Source organism: Prunus mume, linkage group LG7 (genome assembly GCF_029339155.1).
Source record: "Prunus mume cultivar Tortuosa linkage group LG7, ASM2933915v1, whole genome shotgun sequence".
NCBI lineage: Eukaryota > Viridiplantae > Streptophyta > Magnoliopsida > Rosales > Rosaceae > Prunus > Prunus mume.
Genome location: NC_142704.1, coordinates 15,580,840 through 15,598,161, shown reverse-complemented (window position 1 = coordinate 15,598,161; position 17,322 = coordinate 15,580,840). Strand labels below are relative to the sequence as shown.

The 17,322-nt window shown below is 38.3% G+C and overlaps 1 pseudogene; it reads left to right on the top strand.

The window, feature by feature from the left end:
• Positions 1-833: 833 nt before the first annotated feature.
• LOC103336984 (serpin-ZX pseudogene) lies at positions 834-2,009 on the top strand (annotated as a pseudogene).
• The last annotated feature ends 15,313 nt before the right edge of the window (positions 2,010-17,322 follow it).

Below are 17,322 nucleotides of genomic sequence, written 5' to 3'. Positions count from 1 at the left end.
AGGTTTGTGTTTATTCAAATTTATAGGGTGGGTGAGAAGATAAGGTGGGTGGGGAAATAGAACGAGGTGGTAGAAATAGCAGCACTCAACTTTAAATAAACCAATGAGACGAATATGGAAGTGCAAAGCATCTCCAAGTGAAGCGACAAATGAGTAGGCAAACCTCATTTGCCTTTGACACATCAGTATTTTCATGCTCCAAGGGAAGATGCAAATAGGTAGGCAAAGTATACATGCTCTCTCCAACAAGGCAATATTGCCTACTTCAAAATGAAGAAGTATATTGGGTCTCATTTGCTTTTTATAATAAAATACCATCGCCCACTTTCTCACATACTTTTTATAAAATATAATAGTAAATATAAAAGATAAAGGGAAGAAAGAGTCTACTTTCTGAAAAAATAATAGCAGAAAAAAATATTACAAACTTGCCGGAGAACAGAGAGAACAATAATCATGCCTAGATATAGTCCAATACTAAGAAAATACTTTTTTAAGAAAACAGATTCATGAAAGAAATTCCAACGAGGCATATACATCTTAAAAGTATTCATGTTTATTATGAATATTGCTGTCAACTTAAGAGAATATTCTTTAGATTTCTATCGTCTCCACATTCCTTTTATAACCATGATTTTGTAGAGAAGGCGGAGGATTGCTTGGCTTGGCAGCATAGTAATCTTGTTCCACAAGTAAAAGATCTTGTAGAGAAGGCGGAGGGTTTTCTTTTTAAGGCTGTATAAAAGGCCCCCTTCTCGCTCCAGCTCCATTCACAACAACCATTACAACAACATCAAAACTCTAAGCACAGACCCTCCTTGGTTCGGACGACAATGGACCTCAAAGAATCCGTACGCAACCAAACTGACGTGGGCCTAAGAATGACGAGGCACCTGTTTTTAGCTGAAGCCAAGGGGCAGAACATGGTGTTCTCGCCGCTCTCCATCCATGTTGTGTTGAGCATGATAGCAGCTAGCACAAAAGGTCCAACCCAAGACGAGTTACTCTCTTCCCTAAAGTCCATGTCCACCGGAGAACTCAACTCCCTCGCCTCCAATCTCCTCCCTTTCGTGTTTGCTGACGGCTCCCCCAGCGGCGGTCCCTGCCTGTCCTTCGGGAATGGCGTTTGGGTCGACGAGTCTCTCCCTCTCAAGCCCTCTTTCAAAGAGGTGGTGGATACTTTTTACAAAGCGGCTCAAAAGCATGTCGATTTCCAGAACAAGGCTGAAGAAGCAAGAGCTGAAGTCAACTCATGGGCTGAAAAGCAGACTAAGGGCGTTATTAGAGAAGTTCTTCCTCCTCAGGCAGTTGACAGCTCAACAAGGGTCATCTTTGCAAATGCATTATACTTCAAAGGAACTTGGGATGATGACTCGTTTCTGTACTCAAAAACAAAGGACTATGTCTTCCACCTTCTCAATGGGAGATCAATAATAGAGGCACCCTTCATGACTATCTACAAGAGGCAGTTTATAAGTGCCTTTGACGGCTTCAAAGTCTTAAAACTTCCATACAAACAAGCATACGGTGAGAAGAGGCGTTTTTGCATGTGCTTGTTTCTTCCAGATGAAAAAGATGGTCTGCCAGCTCTGGTTGAGAGAGTTTGTTCTGAGCCAGGCTTCTTAGATCGCCATATTCCATATTTCAAAGATGAAGTGGGTATCGTCAAAATCCCAAAGTTTAAGATTACTTCTTGGTTTGAAGTTTGGGGCATTCTCGAGCAGTTAGGTTTGAAGCTTCCTTTCCACTTGACAGAGATGGTGGAAGCGCCTCCGGGTCAGGACCTTTTTGTTCCCAAAATGCTCCATAAAGCCGTCATCGAAGTTAATGAAGAAGGAACGGAAGCTGCTGCTGTTACAGTGACCAGTGCGAGCTTGTCGTTGGCACCATGTAAGCCTAGGAAGACGGTAGACTTTGTGGCAGATCACCCATTCCTATTTATGATCAGAGAGGAAATGACTGGAGCGGTGTTGTTCATTGGGCAGCTGCTCAATCCTCTTCAAGGCTGATTATACTAGACAAGTATTAATAAATATGTCCTCTTTTTTGTTTATGTTTCATTGGATTAAAATTTTGATCAGTCAATTCAGTTAAGATTTTTCTTTAATTATCTCTGTCTTCGATTTGAGGTGGTTTCAAGGGAGTCTTAAATTTGGAATGGGATTTGGTGTATACTTTGGGTCAAGTTCACATGCAATTTCATCTCTCACTTTTACGAGTTTAAAACTTTCAAGACTTAATTTTCTATACTTTTTAGATGTTGTTGATAAGCCCCATAGCCATATATAGGAAGCTTCATCAACAACAAAAAGCCAAAGTGCTGGGCTAACTAGCTTTTTCTTCCTCTATAATATTCAATGTATTATTAACAGCTTAGCTTGCAAAAATTAAATAAGAGTACGATTACTTCATTTATAATTCAATTTCCAAATTTCTTTTTGGGTAAATGCTTTAGTCTTTAAATTAAAATTATTTTTTTCTCTAGCGCATTAATTTAAATAATTCAAAAATTAAGGAAACAAATTGATTGACCTTATCAAACAAAAAAGGAAACGGATTTGGAGAAAACCTTGAAAAATCTCCAAAGCCATACGGGGTAAACTTGTAATTTTACAAAATAAATCGTAAAAATAATAAACGAACCCATGTGAGAGAGAGAGAGAGAGAGAGATGAAATTGGTACTTAGGTGACTAATGGTAAATTTAATTACACAAACAAGACAAAACAACACAGCAATCTTCACACACTTTAAACCTTGACCAAATACACATATGACTAGTCAACTGCTAGTCATGAACAATCACAATCAAGAGAACACACAGATCATGCCACAATGTACCTGCAACCCTAGAAGATTACTAGTGACAACCTAGGCACTCAGAAGGACCCGTCAATCTAGGCATCCCCTGTGCTAGCAACAACTATGGTGAAAGTGTGTGAAATCATCATAATCATGCAAACATCAAACAGCAGATAAAGATGACTAGTCAACCACCAAGAACACAAACCCAGAAAAATTACAGATATGCAAAACAGATTCTGTTCACCCAGAAACCCACCATTGGGAAAAACTGGGAGTCATCAACCGACCAGGCACTCCACTAAGTAGAAAAAGATTCTTACAAAGGAAACACAACCAAGCTCAAGATGCACCTAGGTCTATTTAGGAATATGAGTAATACCTCCTTTGTGCAATCTTCTTCTCCAACTTAGCAAAACTTGAAGCTCAGTTCTTCATGGCAATGGCAGCTCATTCTCCAGCTCGTTCATCCCATGGCACTAGCTTGCAAGTTCCAACACAGACCGAAACCAATATTTGGATTCAAAGGAGAATGACCAATTTCTTCAAGAAACCATACTCTTGAAGAAATCAGTCTTGAATCTGACCTAGATATAAATGAGAGATGATTTGAATAGCTAGATGCAGATTCGGGTTTTCAAAAGTAGTTTTTCAAAAAGAAATCAATTGGAAAAACTCATAGATGAAAATATATGGTTCTCTCTTGAGGAAGAAGAGAAAGAAAGCAAAGCAATCTTTCCAAAACTTCCACGCGAAAGAGACAGCCGCCAAATGACCAAAATCGTGGCCTTTACAGCCAAAAAAATTCGTTAGGTTAGAAAACAGATGACAGCATAGAGAGAAAAAGAGGAATAGGATAAAACAGTTTGTTATCCAGCTGGAAGTAAGGATGACTAGTCATATGAGAAACGGATGACTAGTCATCATTTTATGAAGACTGTTTAATGTAATGAAATGCAATGCTCAATACCTTTGTCAACTTGCTTGAGCCACCATAGAGCAGAGATTAGAGAAGAGCACCAATAAAAGTTTTCCCTAATCTAGACTTGAGCTTGATAAATTACATTACACATCCTATTACAAAGTTGTCAAGGGAAGCCAAAAGAAAATAGTAAAAACCATACATTAACAATCTCCCCCTTTTTGGCTTTCCTTGACAACACACTCTCTAAGAACACTCAACCCAAAACCGAGACTAAGGAGATGATGAAATGAAGATACCTGCAAGAACAACCAATCTTCCCGGCACAAAAACAAGCATATTATCACAGAAATTTTAAAACAATATGCAATGTGGGGTTGAGAGTGTTCTCCTCCTTGTTGATAAGGAAAGTGCAAAAAGGCAGAGAGATAGAAACAGCATACAAAAGGGAGTAACCACAAAGTGATAGGCATATATGTGTTTGGGCCAAAAATTGACACGTCCAGCCCAGCGAAAATTAGGCCTAGAACAAAGCTGCAGAAAAATCAAAGAAAGATGGAAGCCCAAAAAACCAGAAAAAACCAGCCCAAGGCTCATCAGAGCAAACAAGGCAATAGGAAGAGGGAGTCCAGAAATAGGAACAATCCCACGTGACATCTCTGGGATAAAGAAAGTCAGCAATGGCAACCTCTGGGATAAAGAAAGTCAGCAATGGCAACCTCTGGGATAAAGAAAGTCAGCAATGGCAACTGTCATAGAAGAAGTGATTGAAGGGTTCATGACATCAAATTGATTCTGAAGAACTGAAGATCAAATCCCTCTTATATATGTATATTCAGAGATTTTTCTTGTCTTTTGAGGGGGATAAGCAGAAAGCAGGGAGCTGTCCAGAAAAGGAATCAAACTAACCATCACGGGTAAAATATCACAAGGGGCAGTTGAAATTGGGAAAGAGATTAGGTTCCTTTTCAAGAAAATCAGGGAAGTGATTGCCTATTTGAGAGCCTATCTGCCAAAACTGAAGAAATCCTATTTTCTTTCCTTCCATTAAAGAAGAGAAAAAGGGGGGAGATATCTTTGCCGCCCAATAAATAAACACAATCACCCTACTCCAGAGAAGAAACAGTTTACTATAAATACAAGAAGGAGTGAACAGGGTAAGGGACAACCAAAAAATCAATCAAAAACAAAAACTCAAAATGATCACTTGATCTCAAAAAACCTTCAAAACACTGAAGCAACCAAAGCTCATTGAGCCACCACAAACAACTCAAAATCAACCAGAAGCTCACTTGAATTCCAAGTGAAAACCAGCTTTAGATTAGAATTCCCAAGGTTGGACTTAGAAAATAAGTCATTCAAAACGAGATTTCTCTCGTTACAAATTTGGTTTAGCAAAAAACCAAGACAGGTAGAGCTTGAGCTTTTCCCAAACATGAAAACCTCAACAAATTTTACAGTGCAGTCTCTAGCCCACTGAAGTCCTCGAGAACAGACCATACGCCCTTACAGATGAAGAAGCCGCGATTCGCCCACTCGAAGCTTCACAAAAGCTTAAGGTACATTGAAGCTCTGCCAGAATCAACCTTTGGTATCGATTTATAGTTGAAGCTTAGCAGTCAAGGTTGTCAACGTTCGATCCAGCCCAAGTGTCTCGTCCGGCCGGACATTTCCAGTCCCCGAGCATGTAACCTTCCATCTCGTGAAATGGAGTTCCAACTCAGTATCTTCATCTCTCTAGCATGAGTATTTATTGTTATAGTTTTGTAAAAGCGATTCGCCTAAAAATCATTCAGCCATAACAACCTCTTTATACTTGAGATAAATTGTTAAAGTCCTCACCAGTCTGAGGCAAGAAAAGAACTTACTTGGGAGATATTCCTCACCCAAATTCACAATCGTTTGTTTGCAGAAATCAGTAACTTGGGGCGCAAATTCCAAACTAAGTCTGCTAGAATTTTTATTACTAGCAGTGGCATGCTCGCACACCAAAGAAAGCTGACTTGTTGACCAGTCTATGATTCTCAAGGCAGTGGGGAACTTTGCCCTTCCATCATAGGAGTAAACGCAAAACGGGCAAACAATATGAACAAGGTTAACAGAACATAATCAGAGAAGGATGACTAGTCAAATAACAGTTGTTTAAAACAATACAGAATATAGAGTTATGACTAGTCAAATACCAGTTGTTCAATAACAGGACAGAACAACTCCCCCTATCACAATGCATAGACTACCCAAAATGTGTTTACAAAAACAATCCCTTCTAGCAAAATGCACAGACTACCCACAAGGAGATTACAAAACAACTCCCCTATCAAAATGCACAACCTATCCAGAATTAATCTTCCTAACAAGGACACAGCCAAGAGCAACACCAAGCTAAAAAACCAAAGAGCCACCAGAATCCACAGAGTCATCCGAGTCCTCAATGGCGAAGCGGTGAGTATCTGCAGCAGCAGTAGGAGTCGAAGTGGATGGAATGCGGCTCAAAAGATGTTGAATATACTCCTCCTTGGCAGCCAGTTGATCTCTAAGAGAGGCATTCTCAGAGGAAGACGACACAGAAGTGAGAAAGGTTCTAGAAACTTTCTGGCTAAGGGCAGCAGAGGCCTTGCCATAAGGAGCAATGGGAGGATGCCACTGATCGGAATCATGAAATACCACCCCATTTTTTCTCACAAAGGCTCTGAATCAGACAAGGGAACACAAGAGTCCCCTTGTGCTTGGTACCATGACCAATGGTTTTTCCAAGAATGGCATTATAAAGGATATCACCAAGGGGAATTTTATCATGATTCACCATGGAAATCATGAGTTGACAGGCAGCAAGAGTGGGATTAGAATTGTTCCCAGTGGGGAGAACATTATGACGGATAAAGTCCCACAAAAATTTATAAAAAGGTGACAGGTAAGACTTGATAGGCAGACCTTTAGAAGTCAAAGGCATGGATTGATCAGTGTATGCCATAGATTTAAAAAGATCAATGGAGTAATCAGCAGAAGCAAGAGCAAATTTCGCATAATCAAAACCAGGGCACGATCGAAAACCTAAGACCCGATTAATAACAGATGGTCTCAAAGTAATGGGGACTGACCTAACAGTTATCTGAAACTTTGACTCCTTAGGGTCAGCAGGAAAGTTAGAGTAAAACTCTTGAATTACAGAGGCATGAAACTTACCAGAGAGAGAGTTTAGGGCATGAAGGTGGTAGTGCTCCAAAATTTGATTTGCAAACTCCTGAGCCGCCAAAGGAACAGCATCAAACTGGTAAGACCTCTCAGGAACAAATTTCCTTTTGGAGACAACTTCATCAAAGAAGGAGGCAGCCTCAGAAGACACAAATGGAGAGAAATCTCCAACATGAACAGAGGAAGAGGGACGGGTTCTAGGAGCCCTAGGAATTGAGGGAATGAAATCCACTCTTTCAGTGGATTTGGATTTGGAACGACGGTGGTAAGTGAGGAGAGGTTTTGAGGAAGACATGGTTAGCAGCGGGAATGAATTTCGAAGAGAAAACAAAATGGAAGAAGGGGCAAAGAGACCAGCAGTGAGAGGAGAGAAAAATCTGAAATGAAGCGAAGTCGAGACTGCGAGCAGAGAGAGATAAGAGGCAAACGAAACTGAGGAAGAAGAGGAAAATAAAAGACCTAAAAAGGAAAAAGACGCAAAGCGACACGACCCAAAAAAGAACGGCTCAAAACCAAAAATGGAAAAAAAATAATAACCACCAAAACGAAAAATGAAAAAGACGCATCGGTAAGCGGATGACTAGTCAATCACAAGAAAGATGACTAGTCAACTCAGGCAAAATTGACACAGGCAGAACCGGATGACTAGTCAACCACAAACATGATCAGAACGAGCATCAAATGCAGAACACCAAGATGACTAGTCAACCGTAAGCATAGATGACTAGTCAACTAAAACAGCATTATGACAAACACCAAATAATATCAACCCTGTGAAAGACATGGTTTTGGTTTCTAAAAACACAAGCATGAACCAGCACATATATCAAGTAATCAAAGTTGCATTAGCACAATAGCCTAGACCAAGTCTTCAACACATGAAGGAAAGGGAATGAAAAAGAAGAAAAGATTAAAACCATATGCAGTGTACATAGACAATCAACTCTGAGAGATAGGCAATGAGATGCAATTCATGCTCAGAGACAAGGCATATTTAGGAAAGAATGAGGTTTAGAGCCAAGGGACACAAGAGATGATATCTTATATCTCTTGGAGAAACATGTATACAAAGCATTCTTAAGACATGATCATAGTATGGGCTCACAGCAAAATATCATCACTCTCTAATGACAAAATATTTGATGATTTATTTTGAGTTACTTGCACATCCCGAACATAAGTGCTTTGAATGGCCCAATTTTACGGCTCTTTGCTCTAGATTCTTCAATCAAAACACCTTATACCTTCCTAGAGCCATGACTACATTGGTCACACTTCCCTTTTTTTTCTTTTTTTCTTTTTTTTTATTATAAATTTTAAATAGATCCCCTAAGAGAGTGAGACCAGCTAAGAGATAATAACAAGAGCAGTCCAAAATGAAGCAGAGATACGTGGCTCACAAAGAGGACAAGATAGCACGATTTAAGCCTCATCTAATAGCATCTTAAACAAGAAAAGGGATTATGCACAAGTCAGACAAAGCACAAAAACATTCAATCATTCACATCATCAGAAATGAGAGATATGAACAGTGACATATCAACATCAAAACATAACAAAAAAATTTGGACTTGACTAGGTAACTACAAGCAAGATGACTAGTCAACTATTTTGGAATGTGCTGAAGACAAGGAACATACCAGCTAATCAATCAATTGAGCAAAGGCCAATGGACTGCCGAAGTGTAACATGTTTCTGAAAGTCCAAGGCCTTGGTGAGTATATCTGCTAGCTGTTTTTCATAGGGAACAAATTCCAAAGATAAAATTTTGTCTTCCACAAGATCTCTAATAAAATGGTGCGTAATGTCTATATGCTTAGTCCTAGAGTGTTGAACAGGATTTTTTGAAATATCTATGGCACTCATGTTGTCACAATAGATTAGAAAGGATGATTGAGCAAGACCATAGTCTTCCAACATTTGTCTCATCCAAAGGAGTTGAGTACAACAACTCCCAGCTGCAACATACTCTGCTTCAGCAGTGGATAAGGAGACAAAATTTTGTTTTTTGCTATGCCAAGCAACAAGGTTGTTGCCTACATAGAAGACCCCCCCGGAAGTGCTTTTCCTATCATCACTACAACCTGCCCAATCGGCATCACTATACCCAACAAGATTGACACAAGTGTCATAGGTATACCACAACCCAAACTCAATAGTCCCACTCACATATTTTATGATTCTCTTAACAGCAAACAAGTGAGACTCTTTTGGGTCACTTTGAAACCTAGCACACACACCAACACTAAAAGAAATGTCAGGTCTACTAGCAGTCAAGTAGAGAAGACTTCCTATCATGCTTCTATAGAGAGTTTGATCCACACTTTTGCCATGCAAGTCTCTATGAATCTTAGCACTAGTGCTCATTGGAGTTCTTGCAGATTTTGCTCCCTCCAAACCAAATTTTGTCACAAGATTTTTTGCATATTTAGATTGAGATACAAAGATCCCATCATGGCTTTGTTTAATTTGAAGACCTAAGAAATAGTTAAGCTCACCTACAAGACTCATTTCAAATTCACTAGTCATGACATGAATAAAATCTTGAACATGCAAATCAGAGGTAGAACCAACCACAATATCATCAACATACACTTGAGCAATCAAGACATCCTTTTTAAACCTTTTCACAAACAAAGTTTTATCAACGGACCCTCTAACATACCCATTTCTTAGAAGATGAGAGGATAACCTCTCATACCATGCTCTAGGAGCTTGTTTCAAACCATAGAGAGCCTTTTTTAACCGAAACACATCATTTGGATGATGTGGATCTTCAAAACCCTTTGGTTGCTCAACATAGACCTCTTCATTTAGGACACCATTCAAGAAGGCAGTTTTGACATCCATTTGATAAAGTTTGAATCTCAAATGACAAGCAATGGCAAGAAGCAATCTAACTGATTCTAATCTTGCAACAGGGGCAAAAGTTTCATCAAAGTCAATGCCTTCCATTTGAGTGTATCCTTGAGCAACCAATCTAGCCTTGTTTCTCACCACATTACCCTGCTCATCGGTTTTATTTTTGAAAATCCACTTAGTGCCTATGACATTTGTGTTGACTGGTCTAGGAACAAGGTACCAAACGTCATTTCTCACAAATTGATTTAATTCTTCCTGCATTGCAAGAAACCATTCACCATGGTGTAGGGCTGCTTTCACATTTCTAGGCTCTTCCTTGGAGACATAACAGACATGGCTAATTTCTTGAGCAAGTTGCTTCCTAGTTCTCACTCCCTGATTAAGAGGGCCAATAATGACACTCTCAGTTTGAGTGAGAGGACTAAGATCAGTATGAGAGCTGGCAGCCTGGACAGATGAGATGGAACTAGAAGTTGAAAAGGTTGTGAGTCAGTCAAGGACAGAATTTCCAAAGTTGACAGGTCAACCACAAGATCCAGACCTGGAGATTCTTGCTCAAGAGGAGGAAGAGGTAAAAGACCATCCTCATCCAATGCCATCTCTGTAGAGGCAGCAAAATCATCAATAGTGACATTTATGGATTCAATGATGGTTCTGGACCTACAATTGTACACTCTATAGGCTCGGCTTGAGGTAGAATACCCTAGAAATATTCCCTTATCACACTTAGAATCAAACTTAGCAAGAGGCTCCCTATTTCTCAAAATATAGCATGTGCTACCAAAGACCCTAAAATATGACACATTAGGCTTCTTTCCTTTCCAAATCTCATAGGGAGTTTGTTTGGTACCAGACCTCACAAATACCCTGTTTGAGATGTAACAAGCTGTATTGACAGCTTCAACCCAAAAGTGTTTAGCAAGATTTTTGATATTTAGCATCACCCTTGCCATCTCTACAAGCACTCTATTCTTTCTCTCCACAACACCATTTTGCTGAGGTGTAATAGGTGCAGAGAACTCATGTTTAATTCCCATTTCTTCACAAAATTTCAGAAACTGAGAATTCTCAAATTCAGAGCCATGATCTGTTCTAATTCTAACAAGAGGTAGATGACTAGTCATCTTCTCTTTTTGCGAAAGGTGACAAACAAACTTCAACCTTTGGAAAGTTTCAGATTTCTCACGTAAGAATGAGACCCAAGTGAACCTAGAGAAATCATCAACCATGACAAGAATATATTTCTTTCCACCAAGGGACACAGTTTGGATAGGACCAACAAGATCCATGTGAACAAGTTCTAGACTAACATTAGTTTGAATGTGTTTGACCTTTTTGTGTGACACTCTAACTTGTTTGCCTAATTGACATCCTTCACAAACATGCAGATCAGATTTTTCAAGATTTGGTAGACCACTTACTAACTCTCTCTTGGACAATTTATGCAAGTCTCTAAAATTCACATGTCCAAGCCTTTGATGCCACAAAACACTTGTTTCATTTACAACCTTGTTGCAAACTACTTCTTTTGCATCATTGACACCATCAATGCAGTAGCAATTGTCCCTAGACCTTGCCACGCTCACAATCTCATTGCCACCTTTTCCAATGATTTTGCAGCCATGCTTGGAGAATCTAACCTCTACTATTCCATCATCACACAACTGACTCACACTAATGAGATTGGATGTGAGACCCTCAACAAATCTAACATTCTTAAGCTCGGGCAGACCAGGGATACAAACAGTACCTTTTCCAACAACTTGAGACCTATGACCTCCACCAAAAGTCACAGTGCCTCCATCAAATGGGGTGAGAGATGAGAAAACATTTTTATCCCTAAACATATGTTTGGAACAGCCACTATCAAAATACCAAGAGTTGGTGTTCGAAGCAGCAAAAGCATTTAGCACAATAAGAGATTTGGTATGACCTCTTGCAATCCAAGTAGACTTAGGCACAATGGGAGAACTCATTTTGAGGAAGACAAGTTTGGCAATCTTAGTAACTTCATTCATCAAATGATCAACTTGATCTTGCAAAGATCTGGGATTCCTTTTAGATTTTGAAGACAATTTTCTGGTCTTATCTTTGCTAAACATATGACAGACTGGTCAAATATGACCAGTCAACCCACACCTGTGACAAGTTGAAACAAACTTAGGTTTCTTGACAACCTGCTGAACATCAAGAGGTACAGTGACTGGAGTTTCTGATTTGACAAACTTAGTGGTAAAACTAGACGAACTAGAACCAAAGTGATTAAATCCAAGACCACCTTTGTCCCCATGAACTTTTCCCATATTCAACATTTTGTCAATTTTTGAAGCACTAATGGTCATAGATATAATCTTACTATTTGCTTCATTCAATTCACCTAGGAGCTGTTTGTTTGAGTTCTGGAAACCAATGTTACTTTCCTTGAGCACATTAACTTGATTCTCAAGGTTACTCCTAATTGACACAAGAGCATCACTTTCTTTTTCTAGAGACTCAAATTTGTCACTCAACTCTTTTTTTGTTTGTTTTAGGATGAGAATTTCATGTTGAAGATCTTGGTTATTGGCCTCAAGTTTGAGGCTCTCTTCTTTCAACAACAAGGTCTCTTTAAACAAACAATCATATTTTCTTCCTAATGACTCGTATGACAGGTCATCTGACTTGGAATCAGATTCATCAGACATAGGCTGCACAGAGGCAACAAAGGCAACATGTTGGTCATCATCATTAGAGGAAGATGAATCATCTTGAGACCCTTCACTTTCACTCTCACTCTAGCTCACTTTCATGGCCTTGTCCTTTCCTTTGGAGTATTTTTTCTGATTGTTTGCACAGTCGGCAGCATAGTGTCCAATGCCTCCACATGTGAAGCACTTGACAGATTTTCTAAAATATTTCGTGAAAGGTTTGACATCCTTATTCCTCTCATTAGACCGATCAGTTGATGATCTAAACTGTTTCTCACTACCAGAGCTGCCATCTCTAGCAAACTTTCCCTTATCCTTAAGAATTCTCCTAAATTTTTTGACAAACAAAGCCATCTCATCCTCAAAACCTGAGGATTTTTCACCAACTTTCAGAGAGGAAACATGCACTCCTTGAAGTGCAACATTTTTTGATTTTTTGGAGTCATTTTCTTCCATATTCAATTCCATCTCATAGGTTTTCAGTTTTCCTACAAGCTTGCCAAGCTTAATTTCATTTAAATTTTGGACCTCCATGATTGCGGTTTTCTTTGCTCTAAACCTAGATGGTAGAACACGAAGAATTTTCTGAACAACAAGAAGCTCTTCAATGGGTTGACCTAGACTCATGGCTTCATTTGTGATCATCTCAACTCTCCCATAGAACTCAGAAATAGACTCAGTTTTAGACATCCTAAGTTCTTCAAATTGTGCAAGCACCATCTGAAGTTTTAGGGTTCTAACTTGGTCATCCCCTTCATGAACCACCCTTAGTTTATCACAAGCTTGTTTAGCATTAGGGATGTGTTGTATATGTGCAAATTGTGTGCTAGACAAAGCTGTAACTAAGGCATTTCTGGCCTTCTTGTTCGAATATGCACCAAACACCTCGGCTTGTCCATTCTGACCGAAGCAAAAACAGTCTTGACCGAAGCAACCCACTCTTTTGTGAGATACTCACTTGCATACTCATCAAGAGCATCAAGAAATATCTCAAATTTTTCTCTCCATGCAGCGTAGTTATTACCGTCAAAATAAGGAGGGGAGTTGCAAGATCCAGCAACTCGATCCCTTTCCATAGTGAGCACACCTAAACACCAAAACAAATTCTAGGATCTCTCTATTTGTGTTAAGAGCTGACGCTCTGATACCAATTGAAATTGGTACTTAGGTGACTAATGGTAAATTTAATTACACAAATAAGACAAAACAACACAGCAATCTTCACACACTTTAAACCTTGACCAAATACACATATGACTAGTCAACTGCTAGTCATGAACAATCACAATCAAGATAACACACAGATCATGCCACAATGTACCTGCAATCCTAGAAGATTACTAGTGACAACCTAGGCACTCAGAAGGACCCGTCAATCTAGGTATCCCCTATGCTAGCAACAACTATGGTGAAAGTGTGTGAAATCATCATAATCATGCAAACATCAAATAGCAGATAAAGATGACTAGTCAACCACCAAGAACACAAACCCAGAAAAATTACAGATATGCAAAATAGATTTTGTTCACCCAGAAACTCACCATTGGGAAAAACTGGGAGTCATCAACCGACCAGGCACTCCACTAAGTAGAAAAAGATTCTTACAAAGGAAACACAACCAAGCTCAAGATGCACCTAGGTCTATTTAGGAATATGAGCAATACCTCTTTTGTGCAATCTTCTTCTCCAGCTTAGCAAAAACTTGAAGCTCAGTGCTTCATGGGAATGGCAGCTCCTTCTCCAGCTCGTTCATCCCATGGCAGTAGCTTGCAAGTTCTAACACAGACCGAAAATAATATTTGGATTCAAAGGAGAATGACCAATTTCTTCAAGAAACCATACCTAATACCCCATAGATAGTTCGAACTGCGTATGCACAATAATCAATTTTAGCTCTTGAAGAAATCAGTCTTGAATCAGATCTAGATATAAATGAGAGATGATTTGAATAGCTAGATGCAGATTCAGGTTTTCAAAAGCAGTTTTTTAAAAAGAAATCAATTGGAAAAACTTATAGATGAAAATATATGGTTCTCTCTTGAGGAAGAAGAGAAAGAAAGCAAAGCAATCTTTCCAAAACTTCCACGCGAAAGAGACAGCCGCCAAATGACCAAAATCGTGGCCTTTACAGCCAAAAAAATTCGTTAGGTCAGAAAACACAGATGGCAGCAGAGAGAGAGAGAGAGGAATATGACAAAACAGTTTGTTATCCAGCTGGAAACAAGGATGACTAGTCATATGAGAAACGGATGACTAGTCATCATTTTATGAAGACTGTTTAATGTAATGAAATGCAATGCTCAATACCTTTGTCAACTTGCTTGAGCCACCATAGAGCAGAGATTTGAGAAGAGCACCAATAAAAGTTTTCCCTAATCTAGACTTGAGCTTGATAAATTACATTACATATCCTATTACAAAGTTGTCAAGGGAAGCCAAAAGAAAATAGTAAAAACCATACATTAACAAGAAACAAACCCATGTTATTCGTTGGAAACATGCCTCGACCAAACTAATTAATAATGTAATATATAAAATGACATGGGCTTCAACTATTTTAATGGTTGTGTAATACAACCCACAAAAGAAGTAGTAGGAAGTTTCTCTAATAGACACCGACTATTAATACTGTGGGTCTTGCAAAAACATTATCATTAACTAACAATCCAACATAAGGATAAAGAAATATAATATTGATTTAAAAATAACTAATAATGAGAAATAAATTAAAAATATAATTGGAAAAAAAAATCTAAATAAAATATCCAAACTAAGCTCAAAAACATGAAAAGAAAATAAGATATCAAATTAATTCGGAAGGAACATACCACTAATCATGGAATCGTGTGATTTTCCATTAGTATCAGCGAAGACGTCTGAAACATCAAGGTGGGTTATATTCACTAGGTGCAAGCCCATAAGATCAACTTCAAACTAGTGTGTCTCAGCTGATTTTTCTTTGTCCTTGATCGGGGCTTGGTAAAGATCTACAAAATGTTTTAGCGTGAGGCAAATGAGTGCAATTGGAATTGAGGAATTTCAAGCCCTCAATTATTTAGAATCAAATAACTTTAAATTTTGATTCAATCAAGGAACTTCAGGCCCTGATCTCTTGTATAATACAAACTCATCATAAGATATAATAATTAATTAAAACGATGCTTAAAAAAAAAAAAAAAAAAACTTAAACCATGATAAGGTTAGAATGGTATGAAAATATGAAATAGCAATAGAAGTCATGACTACTACATATAAAAATTGTAAAACTCGTAAACCATAAATTAAAAAAAAAAAAAAAACAGAAACAATAGGAAGTTTGAAAGCCATCAAGGTATTAGTTAATGAATAATTATGATATAAACAATAATATAGAATATCACTTATCAAATACATCTATAGCAACAAATAAACATGCCGTGTTGGCATAAAAGACATGATGATATATCAAATGCTTGAGTCATTCATGCAGTATTTCCCCAAAATTATTTTAAGAACGATTTTTTGCTGTTTTTAAATTTAATTTGTAGGAATAAATATAATTAATTGTTTCCTAAAAATTAAATTTCAAAAGAGCAAAAATCGTTCTTAAAATAATTTTGGTAGGCAACGCAAAATTTGAATGGAATGGGAAAAGTACATAGGTCAAGCTGGTTAAGCCCAAAACGGTGGTAGCTTATCCAATGGGGCTTTTGTTAGGTGTATTTGTTTTGCCTTACATTATCTTTCCTGAGGAGCATACTGCTCTTTTGGAATCGAATCTCCATATTAAATTAATACTTCGTTTATAGTTCAATTTCCAAATTTCTTTTTGGTTAAGTAATTAAGTCTCTAAATTAAATTAGAGCCCATAAATAATAGGCTACTCTCTCCTTGTCCCTCCCACGCCTCTTTCTCTGTAGTCTTCTTTTGGTCTGAATCTTTCTCTGTAGTATGTTCTTTTATTTTATAGGGAGATCAAGAAATTATTGTTTGGCAATGTCCGAGGAAAATCCTCAAAATCTTGCAAACGCTAACCTTGCTCAAGCATTCGAGGATTGGATAATCGAGTACAAGCGCTTTTACTCGAGTAATGAAGAGAAAGAGAGACGTTTCGCCAACTTCAAAAAGACGTTCGAGTTTGTGGAGAATTTCAATAAAGGTCCAAAGCAGTCATTTATAGTTGGGCTCAACCAATTTGCTAATCGTAGAGACGATGAAAAGTTTAAGCCACCAATGTTGAAAAAGAAGAAATTAAGGAAGGAGATGTTTAGGCTAAACCTTAAACCCTCAAGCTATTATTAATAGCTTAGCTTTCAAAGTTTAAATAAGAGTACGATTACTTCATTTGTAATTCAATTTCCAAATTTTTTTCCGCTCAAGTGATTAAATCTCGAAATTAATATACTTTTTTTCTCTTGCGCGTTAATTCAAATAATTTTAAAATTAAGGAAACAAATTGAAGTAGATTTGGTGACAACCTAGCCATATACAGGGTAAATTTTTAAATTTATCTTATGCAGAATATAAAGAAAATAAGGAGCAACTTAACGATTAATTGTCTTTTGGATAACCCTAAACCCAAGGGCGGACGCACAGAGGGACAAGAGGGGTTAGTTGACCCCATGGCAGCCGGAAAGGTAGCTATGGAGGTCTCAGGCGACCCTATGGCTAGCTGGTGTGCGACCCCAAAGGTGCACACTAGGTGTTTGACTGAAAAGTCTGAAAGCCCTTGTGTTGCTGCTCATTGCGAGCAGCACACGTGAGTTTTAATTTAAGCGCTGGCCAAAGCAGCGTCGTTTGATCCAGCGCATTCAAATTTTTAATGACTTGGTTTCAAAAAGGCGTCGTTTTGAGCCAGGCTTTTAGAAAAAGATAAAGA